We start from the raw sequence: 14743 nt of genomic DNA on the forward strand, positions 1-14743 counted from the left end.
ACATAGTCCTACGTGGGGCTCGAACTCACCAACCGTGAGATCATGATCTGAGTCGAAATCAAGAGTCAGTTGCCTGACCCACTGAGCCACCCACGCGCTGCTCCCCTGCAACTCCTATTTTAAAGACTGGTGTCACAGCAGTGAGGAGGGACACACACTGGTAGCACTTTATTGAGGGGAGCCTTTTGGCTGCAATCTTCCACATTTCCACTGCACAAATCCTTGGACCCAACAATTGCACTTCTAAGAACTCACCTAGAGACACCATCCTGTGCAAAGTGACTGTAAAAAGAATATTTCTTACGGTTCTACTTACAATGGGAAAAGATGGAAAACACCCTGGGTCCATCAGCAGGAGATTCATAAATGCAGGTATATGCACACAAGGAAACTATGCAGCTATAAAATAAAATGAGGAAGCGTGCTACCTACTCATACAGAGCAGTCTCTGAGATACATTGATAAATAAAAATAAATAGTTTCCCATGCATGTGGGAAATGTTTACATTTACATATCTTTAAATCTTTTTTTAAACTTTTTTAATGTTTATTTATTTTTGAGAGAGACAGAGCATGAGTGGGGAAGTGGCAGACAGAGAGGGAGACACAGAATCCAAAGAAGGCTCCAGGCTCTGAGCTATCAGCACAGCGCCCGACGCAGGGCTCAAACCCACGAACTGTAAGATCATGACCTGAGCCAAAGTCAGACACTTAACCGACTGAGCCACCCAGGCACCCCTACATATCTTTATACCTGCAGACACTCTCTGGGAGGATTCCTAATATTCCAGGGAAGGGAAGAGTGAGGAGTGGGAAAGAAAGGTGGGAGAAACATTTTTTTGCTTTTTTTTTTTTTTTTTAGTTTTTAACTGAAGTATAATCAACCTACAGTATTGGATTCGTTTCAAGTGTACAACCCAGTGATTCAACAATTCTATGTATTATGCACTATCATAAGTGGGGAAGGGCAGTGACATCTGTCACCATACAAAGTGATCACGATATTATTAACTATATTCCCAATGCTGCATTTTTCATGGGATTAAGAGGTACAAACTTCCAGGTATAAAATAAATAAGCCACGGAGATGAAAAGTACAGCAGAGAAACGTTTCATTTAAACCCTCTTGCACTATGTGAATCTTAATTCACATGCAAATATTCACAAATTCACAAATTCTTTTAGAAATAGATGGACGTGAACCCACGCTTATAGAGAGATGCCTTGACACAAGAAAGGAAAACTAGTTATATAAAAACTAGCAACATTAACAAAAGAAAGGCAATCCACGTGCGCGTGAGCAGAGAACGGTTCGGAAGACACGCCCCCGGCTGCTAACGAGCGACAGGAGACTCTGTGGATGGGGTGAGGAAAAGTGGTTAAACGTAAATATTTTTTTGCTTGGTTTCACTCGTTACCCAAAGCATACTGTCATCGTTATAACTTAAAATATATTTGCAGGCTCCTGGGTGGCTCCATCAGTTAAGCGTCCGACTCTTGATTTCGGCTCAAGTCATGATCTCACGGACGGTGAGGCACAGCCCAGCAACTCTCAATCCCTCTCTCTCTGCCCCTCCCCTGCAGGTGAGCACACGTACGCGCTCTCTCTCTCTCTCTCTCTCTCAAGATAAATAAACATTTAAAAATAAAATAAATTTAATAAAGATCATTAAATGAAACAAAAATGAAATCCGTAGGTGTGTAAATGCCTTTGGCATTTCAAAGCACTGTCAGCCAACATTTATTAGGGAGGCAATCCTGGAATTCTAAGACCACAAAATTCGGAGCGGGGGATGATGGGAGTGGGCATCCGTTGCTTCTGTTCGGCTAGTCTGCGTTCCCCTCTTGCTGAAAAGAGTATTTCAACTTTCTTTGGGGAACCTTCCTTCTTGGGATCCCAGTCCATATGGTTCCGGTAAGGCTGGTTTCACCAACCCACTTCACCCGGGTTGCAGGGTGGGCATGTGACCCAGGCCTGGCCACGGCATTTGGATCAAGGATAACAAGTGAGCCAGACTGGGTCCCACAAGGACCCTCCCCAGCTACCCTTCCCAAGTGCTCAGGAGACAGTCCTCACTTCCCTTTTCAGTTGGGGGTCGGGGAGGGATATCATCAGAGCAGAAGGTGCCCAGGGCCAGCCCTGCTGACATATGGGAGAGCTTGCCTGAGACTGAAGCCCATTGGAAGAAACCAGAAAACTCATTTTTCTTCAAGAGTCTTTTGTTTATCTTGGGGACAGCGCAAGCTGGGAAGGGGCAGAGAGAAGGGGACAGAGAATCTGAAGCGGGCTCTGCGCTGACAGGCTGACCAGCAGCGAGCCCGATGTGGGGCTAGAACTCACAAGATCATGACCTGACCCGAAGTCAGACACTCAACCGAGGGAGTCACCCAGGTCCCCCCTGAAAGCTCATTTTTAAGTTAATATTAATTTGATTCATCTTACTAATAAAATGAAAGTCGCATTCTTCTCGATAAGTCTACGTTCCATTGCAATAGTGGCACAAAATTACATCAAGCTAATGTATCAATGTTCCAATTCTCATTTGAAATCTCAATCTAGAGTTTTGGGAGTTTTTTAAGTTTATTTTGAAAGTGTGTGCACAACAGGGAAGGGACAGAGAGAGAGCGGGGGGGGGGGGGGGGGAGGGGAATCCCAAGTAGGCTCCACACTGTCAGCACAGAGTCCAAGGTGGGGCTTAATCTCTCGAACCATCAGATCATGACTTGAGCCAAAATCAAGAGTCGAACATTTAACTGACTGAGCCATTCAGATGCCTCTCAATCTAGAGCTTTAGAATCAAAAATGCCAAAAAGAATGTTTTTTCTCTAACTTACTTCTGAATGAATAGGGTCTGATCTATCAGTACATCAGAGCAAGGCTTTCGACTAAGATGTCTACAGAACTCTCCCGTCTGTCTTTTCATTTTCTGACTAGTTTTAACCATTTTCTTTACACAGGTACAAAAAAACAAAACCAAAAACACTTGAAAGAAATATATTTTGATGTGTACACAATCATTCTTTGATTTCCAACACAAAAATTTTCCAGCCCCAGCTATGGAATCAGCCCTCTCTCCAAGGGAGCACTGACTGGTTCCTCTAAGTGGGAAATGGTATTTAGAAGCCAAGATTTGGGTGCTTGGTGTGCTTACTGATGTTGGGGTATCATCATTTCCAATCCCCTCAGTGGACAACCTAGGCAATATATGTGTGCATGTGAAATGCATCTATGTATATGTCGATGTGCAAGTTTATGCCTATATTTATTTTTTCATCTATATGCATCGATAATCAATACCTCCAATCACAATCCAACACCATAGGGTTTATTCTATTTTTTTTCTTCCCACATCTGTATCACTCTTCTCAGGCAGTGAGAAAAACAATCCTCAGTATTTTTATTTATTTGCTCAATCTGCTGAATTTAGTTAACTTCCCAGTGCATTGGACCATTGTCCTGCTTGGATGTTCCCATCATGGGCCTCTGTTCCTGCTGGACTGACTTCTTACTCAAGCATCACTGCCTATCTTGTGGAGATTTTCACATATGTCTGATTTGTACAAAGTTTTCTTACTTTTTGCCTATTTACCCTAATGAATAGAATTTCCTTTTTTCCTCATCCTTTCCTGAGTTCTGTCACCTCATTTTTGAGATTAAGTTATTTTTTCAGATCCTGACACATGTCAGTGGATTCTCAGATCCTAAACCCAGACATACTCCCATCTCTGCTTTGGTTTATAAAAATTAAACTGATCTAATGTCTGTGTGAAATGTCCAAAATGGTATTTTAAATTTTATTTCACTGAAATTAAAAAATGGAAGCCAGGGGCACCTGGGTGGCTCAGTTGGTTAAGCATCCGACTTTGGCTCAGGTCATGATCTCATGGTTTGTGAGTTCAAGCCTCGCATCGGGCTCTGTGCTGACAGCTCAGAGCCTGGAGCCTGCTTTGGATTCTGTGTCTCCTTCTCTTTCTCTGCCCCTCCCTGCTTGTGCTCTGTCTCTCAAAAATAAACATTAAAAATTTTTTTTTCTAATAAAAAAATGGAAGCCATATAAAATATTTTTCTGCTAAATATAACTGCTATTTTAATAGACATACACTTTACTTTAAAATGAAATTTTAGGGGTGCCTGGGTGGCTCAGTTGGGGAGTGTCTAACTCTTGATTTCGGCTTAGGTCATGATCCCAGGATGATGGAATTGAGCCCTGCGTCAGGCTCCATGGTTAGCATGGAGCCTGCTTGGGATTCTCTCTCTGTGTCTCTCCCTCTACCCCTCCCCCACTCACATGCTCTCTCTCAAAAAACAAATAAATAAATACAATTGAAATTTTAGCACCTGAATTGAGACGTGCCAAAAGTGTAAAATCCATACCACATTTCAAAGACTTAGTAGGAAAAAAAATAATGTAAAATATCCCATTAATATTTTTATACTGATTACATGTTTAAATGATAGTATTTTGCATATACCGGATTAAATAAAATACATTAAAATGAACTTCATCTGTTTCTTTTTAATGTTTATGTTTGAGAGAGAGAGAGAAAGAGACAAAGCATGAATGGGTGAGGGACAAAAAGAGAGGGAGACACAGAATCCGAAGCAGGCTCCAGGCTCCGAGCTGTCAGCACAGAGCCCGGCACAGGGCTTGAACTCATGGACCAAGAGGTCATGACCTGAGCCGAAGTAGAGGCTTAACCTATTGAGCCATCCAGGCTCCCCTCATCTGTTTCTTTGTTAATGTGGCTACTAGGAAATTTAAAATTATACACTTGGCACACATCTGGCACTCTCAATGTATTTCTAAACGACAGTGTTGCTGTAGGGTTTTATACTAAAGAAATAAGTAAGTATATTCATGAAGCTTTGCTCTAAGTTGATAATAGCCATGAAAGATTGGAAACAATCCAACTCTTCAACAATAGGGGATGATGTAAATAAATTACAATGTGTCCATATGATCGCATATCATTAAAAACAATATATAAAATATGTATAATATTTATAATGTATAAATAATGCATGAATTTTATAAAACTATACATGTACAGGTGCATAGAAAAAGACAGGTGACTAAGATTACTAAGATTAATAACAATTATGATTAAGATCAAGATTATTAATAATGAGATTACTAATAACTATTAAGATCACTAAAATTATTATAATTAAGATTAGTAAAGATTATTAACAATGAGATTAATAAATATTAAGATTATTTATTGAGGGGCACCTGGGTGGCTCAGTCAGTTAAGTGTCCAACTTCAGCTCAGGTCATGCTCTTGACGTTCAGAGTTCAAGCCCCGCATCGGGCTCTGTGCTGACAGCTCGCAGCCTGGAGCCTGCTTCGGATTCTGTGTCTCCCGCTCTCTCTGCCCCTCCCCCACTCACATTCTGTCCGTCTCTCTCTCAAAAGTAAATAAATATTTAAAAAGTTTTCTAGGGTTATTGATAGAGATTTCTATTTGCTTCTCAATAGCGAAATTAGAAAATACAATGTATAGGGGAGCCTGGGTGGCTCAGTCGGTTAAGCAGCCAACTTCGGCTCTGGTCAAGATCTCACAGTTCATGAGTTCGAGCCCCGCATCAGGCTCTGAGCTGTCAGCAGAGCTGAGCTGGAGCCTGCTTTGGATTCTGTGTCTCCCTCTCTCTCTGCCCCTTGCCCACCCTTGCTCATGCTCTGTGTTTCTCTCTCTTTCAAAAACAAACATTAACAAAAACACAAAGGAACTGGTGTCATATGAGACAATGCTAAAAAAGAAAACACAATGTATATGTGTTACCTGCTTATTAATGGAAAAATGTTTAAAATGAGCAATGGTTTTTTTAGCACCTATGCTATCTAGTTCCAGCAAGAGGGGGACAAACCATTGAGAATGCCACAAGAAGGCAATTTGATTTTAGTCTCAGTTTTAATAGTCACTCACTTTGATTCAGGGATTGCACTTCTAGGAATGCACCCTACAGAAATACTTATACACATGCACACATGGGATAACGGCTGGCTTGTTACTGAAGCAGAGTTAGTCATTTTAAAACTTGAAAACAGTGTTTTAAAAAGTACATTGGTGCGCCTGGGTGGCTCGGTTGGTGAAGCGTCCAACTCTTGATCTTGGCTCAGGTCATGATCCCACGATTGTGAGATGGAACCCCAGGTCGGGCTCCACATCGACAGCACAGAGCCTGCTTGGGATTCTCTCTCCCTCTCTCTCTCTGCCCCTGCCTGGCTTGTGTGCATGCATATTCTCTCTCTCTCTCTCTCTCTCTCTCTCTCTCAAATTAAATAAATAAACATTAAAAAAAAAAGGTACAGGGGTGCCTGGGTGGCTCAGTCAGTTAAACGTCCAACTTCGACTCAGGTCATGATCTTACAGTTCGTGAGTTCGAGCCCCGCGTCGGGCTCTGTGCTGACAGCTCGGACCCTGGAGCCTGCTTGGGATTCTGTGTCTCCTTCTCTCTCTGCCCCTTCCCAGCTTGCAGTCTGTCTCTCTCTGTCTCTCTCTCTCAAAAATAAACATTAAAAGAGAGAGAGAGAGAGAGAGAGAGAGAGAGAGAGAGAGAGAAGAAAGAGCACAGCGGATCTCTCAGACCCTGAGATCACACTATCTTTTACTGGCAGTAAGTGCACTTTGCAGACTCGCTTCCTTTGCACTGATTTGAGGGCTCATTAATAACTGAAAAACCAGAAGAGCACAATATAGAACCAGAGGAAGATGACGCTACTGTGTCAGTCTTTCAGTTTTCATTTCATGCTAGCGTGTTGGAGTAAGAGGCAGTGTCTTACTCCAGGGAAGAGCCAGAACCTTCGGCACCAGAACCAGGCTACCCTGAGCTCCAATCCCTGCTGCACTGCTCACAACCTCACATACGTTTCAAAACTGCTCTAAACCTCGTTTTTTTTCACCTGAAAAATGAAGATTAAAGGGCACCTACTTCACAGGATTGTGGAGAGGGTTAAAAGGGATTTTTCGTGCAAAGTGGCACTGAAGAACCACTCCGAATCATAGCTGTGGTGCTGATTTTGTGCTACATAAGTCACAAGCATCTTCCACAGTTACCTTGGAGGGGTTATGCCCCAAATTTACTAACTACCACCATCCCCAAAAGCATTTCCAAAAAGTTAAAATTAATCTGTTTCAAAGGTATATTCTTTTTTTAAAAGATTTTTTTAATGTTTATTTATTTGAGAGAGAGAGAGAGAGAGTGGGGAGGGGCAGAGAAGGGCGGGGTGGGGGGGGGGGGGGGACAGGGGTTCCGTGCTTAGATAGCACAGAGCCCAATGCAGAGCTTGAACCGTGAGATCGTGACCTGAGCTAAAGTCAGATGCTTAACCTAAGCCACCCAGGCACCTTTCAAAATGTATATTCTTTAAAGATCAAATGTATCCTTTCTCCAAAGTTTAAAACGTACAAAGTTATACTGTAAGAAAATGTGCTTTTGGTTGCGTTTAAAAAAAAAAAAACTGTCGGGGCACCTGGGTGGCTCGGTCGGTTAAGCGTCTGACTTCGGCTCAGGTCATGGTCTCACGGTCCATGAGTTCGAGCCCCGCGTCGGGCTCTGTGCTGACCGCTCAGAGCCTGGAGCCTGTTTCGGATTCTGTGTCTCCCTCTCTCTCTGCCCCTCCCCTGTTCATGCTCTGTCTCTCTCTGTCTCAAAAATAAATAAACGTTAAAAAAAAAATTAAAAAAAAACTGTCTTCCTAATTCATCATTTAAATCTTGATTCTGAAATTCATACGATTTAAGTCCACCCAACTTAGAGAAATTGCTTAAAAGTAATACATGCTTACTTTGTTAACAATACCTATAAAGTTGGGATTTTTGCTAACTGGCCTTCCTCAGGCTTTTCTCCTAAATAAAGAGTTTTACTGTTTATTATTCTATGCCTATATATGCCCGTGTTGGATTTCAAATATGGCAAAAGAAATAAGAATGTGCTGGGGCGCCTGGGTGGCTCAGTCAGTTAAGCGTCCGACTTCAGCTCAGGTCACGATCTCATGGTCCGTGAGTTCGAGCCCCGTGTCGGGCTCTGGGCTGACGGCTGAGAGCCTGGAGCCTGCTTCCGATTCTGTGTCTCCCTCTCTCTCTGCCCCTCCCCCATTCATGCTCTGTCTCTCTCTGTCTCAAAAATAAATAAACGTTAAAAAAAAAAAAATTAAAAAAAAAAAAAGAAATAAGAATGTGGCTTCTTGACATAAATAAAAACAATGCTATCTCAACTTCTTTTTTAAGTTTATTTATTTATTTTGAGAGAGGGAGAGAGTGCACACACACATGAACAGGGAAGACAGAGACAGAGAGAACCCCAAGCAGGCTCTGCACGGTCAGCACAGAGCCCGACACAGGGCTCAGTATCACAACCCCAAGACCAAGAGTCGCACGCTCTTCTGAGACAGCCAGATGCCCCAGGTTTCTTATACCTTTAATTAAGCATTCAGTGTCACAGAAGATTGAAAAACCAGACTAAGCCCTGATGTTGAATGGCAGGAGTGGGGGGGGGGGCATGTCAATACCCTGCTCAAACACCCATTCTTGAATAACAGCACCTCCCAAGTGTGGGTACCACTGATAACTTGAGGAGTTCCCCAGGCGTGACTTTAAGTAACAATAGATCCCATAGTAAGAGTGTCCGTCTCTATCCAAATCTCTCCTCACCCCTCTGACCATATATCCAGGAAGCAATCTCTACTCGGTGACACTGCATCTCTAACATTTGCTAATCTCTCTTTACAATACAGAACAGGACACAGACTCAGCCTTGGGCAGGTAACTAGTGAGCACAAAGTAATGACACTTTTGTTTTCATTGTGTTTATTTTCTTGACTGCCTTCCATTTAGGGCAAGTGGTACCAGTTTTCCATTATGCTAGTTGCATAATGTTTTCTTTTTAAATATATGTATGTTTTTAAAAATTGAGTTGGCTTGGGGTGCCTGGGTGGCTTGGTCAGTTAAGCGTTCGACTCCTGGTTTCGGCTCAGGTCGTGATCTCGCGGTTCCTGAGCTCGAGCCCCGCATCCGGCACCACAATGAGCATGGAGCCCGCTTGGGATTCTCTTTCTCTCTGTCTCTCTCTCTCTCTCTCTCTCTCTCTCTCTCTCTCTCTCTCTCAAAATAAATAAACTTAAATTTCTTTTAATAAAAAGTAAAATAAAATTCAGTTGGCTTAAAGTCCATACGAAGATATGGCAAAAAGCACAATGGTGGCATCCAACTAATGAGTTTGGGGAATACTGTTCTATAGAATAACATTCAAATTCAGACATTATCCGGGGCTCAACCGCAGTCCATTTCTCCTTCCTCATCTCTTTCATTTCCATCCAATTCCCCAACAAAGCACCTCAAATGTCACCTCTCTATGATTTTGCTCAGGCTCCCCCCTCTGGAAGTCCTTTCTATGCCTCCCTGTGGAAGATTATACAGATGCCCCAATTCCTCTACGCCTCCTGCCTCCGTACCTTTGCAATGTGCCTCTACAATTAGCTCACAAGACAGGCAGAGTCTGCGCCCATAACTCTTCCATCAGTTGGCAATGCTTCTTGCCTCAGCAGTAGAAAAAGGCGTTGCATGTTTCTACTTGCTGTCTTAGACCTGCCATCTCCAAGAGGATGCGTCCAGGCTAATCGGTGAACCAGCTGAAGGAGGAGATACTACACAGAGCCAAGTCAAGTCTGCCTAAACATCCCAGACAAAGCCATCTCAGCTCAGGCAACAGTCAACTGTTGCCTGGCTGTTGGCTGTGAGCGAGCGCAGCCAAGATCAGAAGAACTGGGAGTCTGCAGTTGACCCCCTGAAGCATGGTCAGTGAATGTGTACGTTGTATGCAACTAAGGCTTTGTGGTTGTTTGTTACACAGCACTAGTGGGATACACAGCTAACTGAGACACCGCTCCATCCACTCATAGAAATCTGACTTTTTCTCCAGAGTCCATCTCAAATGTCACCTTCTTCAGCAAACCCTTATCAAATCTTCCCTGGCAATTTCCTTTTACCTATTCTGTCATAAAATTTATCCCAGTTTTTCTTGCATTTTAACCAGCTGATAATGGGGGTACCTGGGCGGCTCAGTCGGTTAAGCATCTAACTCTTAATTTTGGCTCAGGTCATGATCTCACAGTTGTTCTGAGATTGAGCCACACTGAGTGTGGACCCTGTGCGGGATTCTCTCTCTCTGCCCCTTCCCCATTCATGTGCTGTCTCTCTCTCTCTCTCTCTCAAAATAAATTAATAAGCATTAAAAAAATAACTGGTTAATAATGAAGACATTGGATATCTTAAAGGGTGAAGGAGCCCTTTCTAGATCTGGAAGTGTAAACGAAGTAAGCATGAGTGTGGAAATAAAAGGCCCATTATTGTGCACTTTCACGTGCCAAGCCCCGGCTGAAGGACTAACATGCACCCTAGCAGGATATCCACCCATTCTCAGAAGTGGATGTTGTGAAGATCTACAATTTACAGGTGGAGAAATTAGGCACAGAGAAGTTAAGTCGTCTGTTTATAATCGCACAGCTAGTAAGTAGAGAGCTGAGATTCAAACCCAAGTCTGATTCCAAAGCCGCAATATTGCAGAAAGGATAACTTTAATTACTTAACAAGCATTTTTTGTTTAAAAAAAAAAAAAGCTAGACCATCTCAGGTAAGGCCAAGCCAGGCTCCCTTTGCTCACTCAGCTAAGGCTGGCTGTCTTCTCCCTGGAGGTAATGGAGGTAACTACTGAGACCAGTTTGTCCAGCCCTTTTTCTATGTACATTCGTGTGTGTGTGTGTGTGTGTGTGTGTTGTGTGTGTGTTGTGTGTGTGTGTGTGTGTGTGTGTGTGTGTGTAAACTCTGCAGCAGAACTGGATGTGTAGGGTTGTTTTTTCTTTTTTTTTCATGTAAATTGTACCTAATTTTTTGTTCTCAGTAGCAAGCCTCGAGAATCTTTCCCTGTTAGTTCATACAGATCTATCTCATTCTTTTTTAATCTTCTGCATGAAGGATTCCTTTGATAGCAGGGTCAAAAGCCCATGATGGGAGCAGTTCTGTGATGTCTGCTGGGGGCATCTTTGTCGGCTATGACAAAGCATTTTCAGGAATAACAGCCGGGAGAGCAGCCACCATTTACTAAATACTTGCGGTGAGCCTGGCGCGGTGGGGTGAGTGCTTTGAGTGTGTTTGTTCATGTTTAATCCCATGCAACAATGCTAGCGGTGAGGCTGGGGTTCTGAGCCCATTCTGTGAACAAGAAGACTGAGGTGTCCACAGGTTAAACGATTTACCCAGATCCACACAACAATTTAAGTAAGGGAGCCACGGCATGATCTAGAGCTCCCTCCCTGAACGAGGATGCTGCACTAGGGGTTGCTCACGGGTCCTTCCCACAGAAGTGGAAATCCAAAGTTGGCATGGACCCTTCACGCATCTTGGGAAGGTCCCCACGTATCGTGGGAGAAGTGAGTTTCTAAATTCCAGTTCCGAGACTTTGGCAGATCATGTCAGCTCCCTGAGCCCCTACTTTCTCATTGGTAAGATGGACATATTCCTCCCAGGCCTGCCGAGACATCACGTGAGATACTGTCTGTGCAGAAGGCAGGCTGAGCCCTCCCCCGACACAAATACCGTGCCCTAACTCTCTGTTGAAGGAATGTTTGAATTCTGGGAGGTGTTTCCAGAGTCACCCAGAGACCAGACCCACACCTGCCCAGGACCAAGAACCCAGGGGCATCCCTCACTCTGATGCATTAGGAACGAGGCACAGAGATGGGTTTAGGAAGCAGACGGAGTAGGGAAGAAGGGCAAGGAGGGCAGCCACAGGACCAGGGCTTCCCCCTGAGGCAAAGAGGAACAAGAATTCCTTGTCCTTTCAGGACAAGAGCGCAACTCATCCAAGCAGGGGGAAATCCCAGAAACCCACCCTAAGCGTGAAGCTGGACTAGGCAGAGAGTGAACAACACTTCCCAAATGGGTACCCTGGGAATCAGCAGCTGCCCCCACCAGGTCCCCAAGATTGGTGGTTAGAATACCAGCAGCGATCAGCCAACAGGGGTTCTCCCTGAGCCAAATGCTGCGATAAACACTCCTTATGAATTGTCTATTTAATTTTCACAGTGACACGGCCATACAGGTCCAATTGATGCCCCGTTTAAAGTTGAGAAATGGTTACGTTGCATCTCTGGGTTATCGCAGGTGAGATTTACTTACTTATTTCTGTGCATGTATATCTTACAATTTTTCCATAAGCTTGAATTAATTATATGATAAGTGGCTGCATATCTCACGAAACTCAGACATTTACCAACAAGAGAGACACAGGCATTGTCAGCCATTTCATTAAGTTTTATATTTTTACTGTATTTCTGAAGATTACATGAAATCACGTGTATCAATACTTGATATCTATCTATAGATATAGATATAGACATATGATAGGTAAAATGTCAACCATTTCATTAAATAAGTTTGCATATAAACGTTTATGGGGTGCCTGGGTGGCTTAGTCACGTAAGCGTCTGACTCTGGATTTGGGCTCAGGTCATGATCTCACGGTTTGTGGGACTGAGCCCCATGTCGGGCTCTGGGCTGACACACAGAGCCTGCTTGGGATTCTGTCTCTCTCTGTCTCTCTGCTCCACTCCACTTGCTCCCTCTCTCAAAATAAACATTAAAAAAATTTATATATAAAAATTCATATATAGGGGCGCCTGGGTGGCTCAGTCGGTTAAGCGTCCGACTTCGGCTCAGGTCATGATCTCACGGTCCGTGAGTTCGAGCCCCGCATCGGGCTCTGTGCTGTCAGTTCAGAGCCTGGAGCCTGTTTCAGATTCTGTGTTTCCCTCTCTCTGACCCTCCCCCGTTCGTGCTCTGTCTCTCTCTGTCTCAAAAATAAATAAACGTTAAAAAAAATTTTTTTTTAATTCATATATATAACTCTGTTATACATGTAATAATTTATACTGTGTAGAACTATAGACATAACTATATAACTATATATAATATATATAGTTGCATATCTACTAAGCATTTCATAGACATTATTTCATTGAATCTTTACAAAGTGATATCCCATTTTACAGATGAGGAGACTGAGGGCCATAGAGTCTTTGCAGCTCTCCAAGGTATCAGATGATTTTACATATTAGCTTCCTCCTTCCCCAAGTTCCTGACCATAAGAATCATCTGGATGTGTCTGTTCAAAAATCAACCTTCCAGACCCATTCCCTAGAAAGTCTGATTCAGTGAATCTGGGGAAGGGCCAAGAATTCATAAAAAACACAAGCATCCCAATGACTCTGAGGGTCAGGCAAGCATAAGAGACATCCATCTACTGTTGCATTATGTAATGAAAGCAGTTTGTTTCCCTGATACGCTTAAGCATCCGGATCCTTAGGCAATAAAACCAGGGCACAAACTGAGTTCTGGAAGACGGTGCAGCACCCTAGCCCTGCAGTTCCCTTCCAGAGCTGTGGGTTCCTGTGAGCAGCAGGCATTTACAGAGCAGCACTGAGGCACACGACCCCGTCCAGGGCCCCGGGGATCCCAAGAGCAGCCTGTACCAATCCAGGCCTGAAGGAGCTCCCAGTGGAGCAGATGAGACAGACGGGCAAACACAAATCCTGAGGCCAGCTAAGAGGAGCCAGAACAGCAGAGCAGCCAGGGTTTAGCCTAGGTACCAAGGATGCAAAATTAAGAGACCAACGTGCCACGATCACAGGATGATGATTATGAGAGTTCTATGTTTAGTCTAGAAGCAAGGCTTGTCATTTATTCGTTTATAGTGTGTGTGTGTATGTGGTGGTGTTGTTTTTTTTTTTTTTTTTTTTTTTTTTTTTTAAGGTGCTTTCTAAATACCAAGAGCTAGGGATACAAAATCAATTATACATCCTCCCTGCCCTAAGGCAAGGCTACACCAGCTATTCAGCTATTACAGCTGAGGAGTCCTCAGCTGTGGCCTGAGGACTCCTGCCCCAAGGCCAGCCGCCTGCCGATAAATACAGAAATTGAGAGCATTTAGTTACTTCGATAGCTATTTGACAGAGTGCTTTTATGTCTGTTGAATCTAATATTTTCAAAGTGAGGCTCGTACTTTGTTTGGGTATTTCGGTCCCTTTCATCTTTCCGCTAAGTCATTTTATGTTTTCCAAAAGCGTTGGCTACAAAGTATCGGGAAAACAAAAACGCTGATTCTTTGCCCCAGAGGGTGTGAGGGGCACTGACCTCCACACTCGGGGGTGGGAGGGGGACGGTGGGGGTTGGGGAGGGGGAATTTCAGTGATAAAGCTTCATCCGTCTACGTCAGGAAATAAATTACTTTCCACAATGGTTTCGAGAATTCTCCCTTATAAGAGCACCACAACAATGCTGAAGTAGGTGTTAGATTGTTATTAACATGCTACAGATGGGGAACTGAGGCTCAGAGACATTGGAATCCTGCCGAGATCACACAACTGAAGAAGCACCACGTCAGAATTTAAACTCAGGGTCTGATTACCAGTCATGTGCCTTCTTCACAAGAACTCTGTGTTGAAGCAGAGGGTCCGAACAGCCTAGAGGTCAAGTTTGAGATGCGCAACTGGAAATGGTCTTTGTATGTCCTCACCCTGCCGGGTGCCCTAATTTATTTTTAGGTCACCCTCAATTCAAGTCCATGCAGAGCTGAACTGTAAAAGGTCCAAAGATTCCACCTGCAAGTGACGAAACACAGCACTCCTGGGAATAGCACATCCATGCGGAGCCCACCACCTGCCTTTGCAGGGAGGGTGCAAAATAA

At 43.6% G+C, this 14743-nt stretch overlaps 1 protein-coding gene across 2 annotated transcripts in view; it reads right to left on the bottom strand.

Moving 5' to 3' along the window:
* KSR2 (kinase suppressor of ras 2) overlaps window positions 1-14743 on the bottom strand; it is a 433928-nt gene that overhangs the window by 343449 nt on the left and 75736 nt on the right. The gene's annotated exons all lie outside the window — the stretch shown is intronic.

Source organism: Panthera pardus, unplaced genomic scaffold, assembly GCF_024362965.1.
Source record: "Panthera pardus isolate Hobbes unplaced genomic scaffold, ASM2436296v1 HiC_scaffold_15, whole genome shotgun sequence".
Taxonomy (NCBI): Eukaryota; Metazoa; Chordata; class Mammalia; order Carnivora; family Felidae; genus Panthera; species Panthera pardus.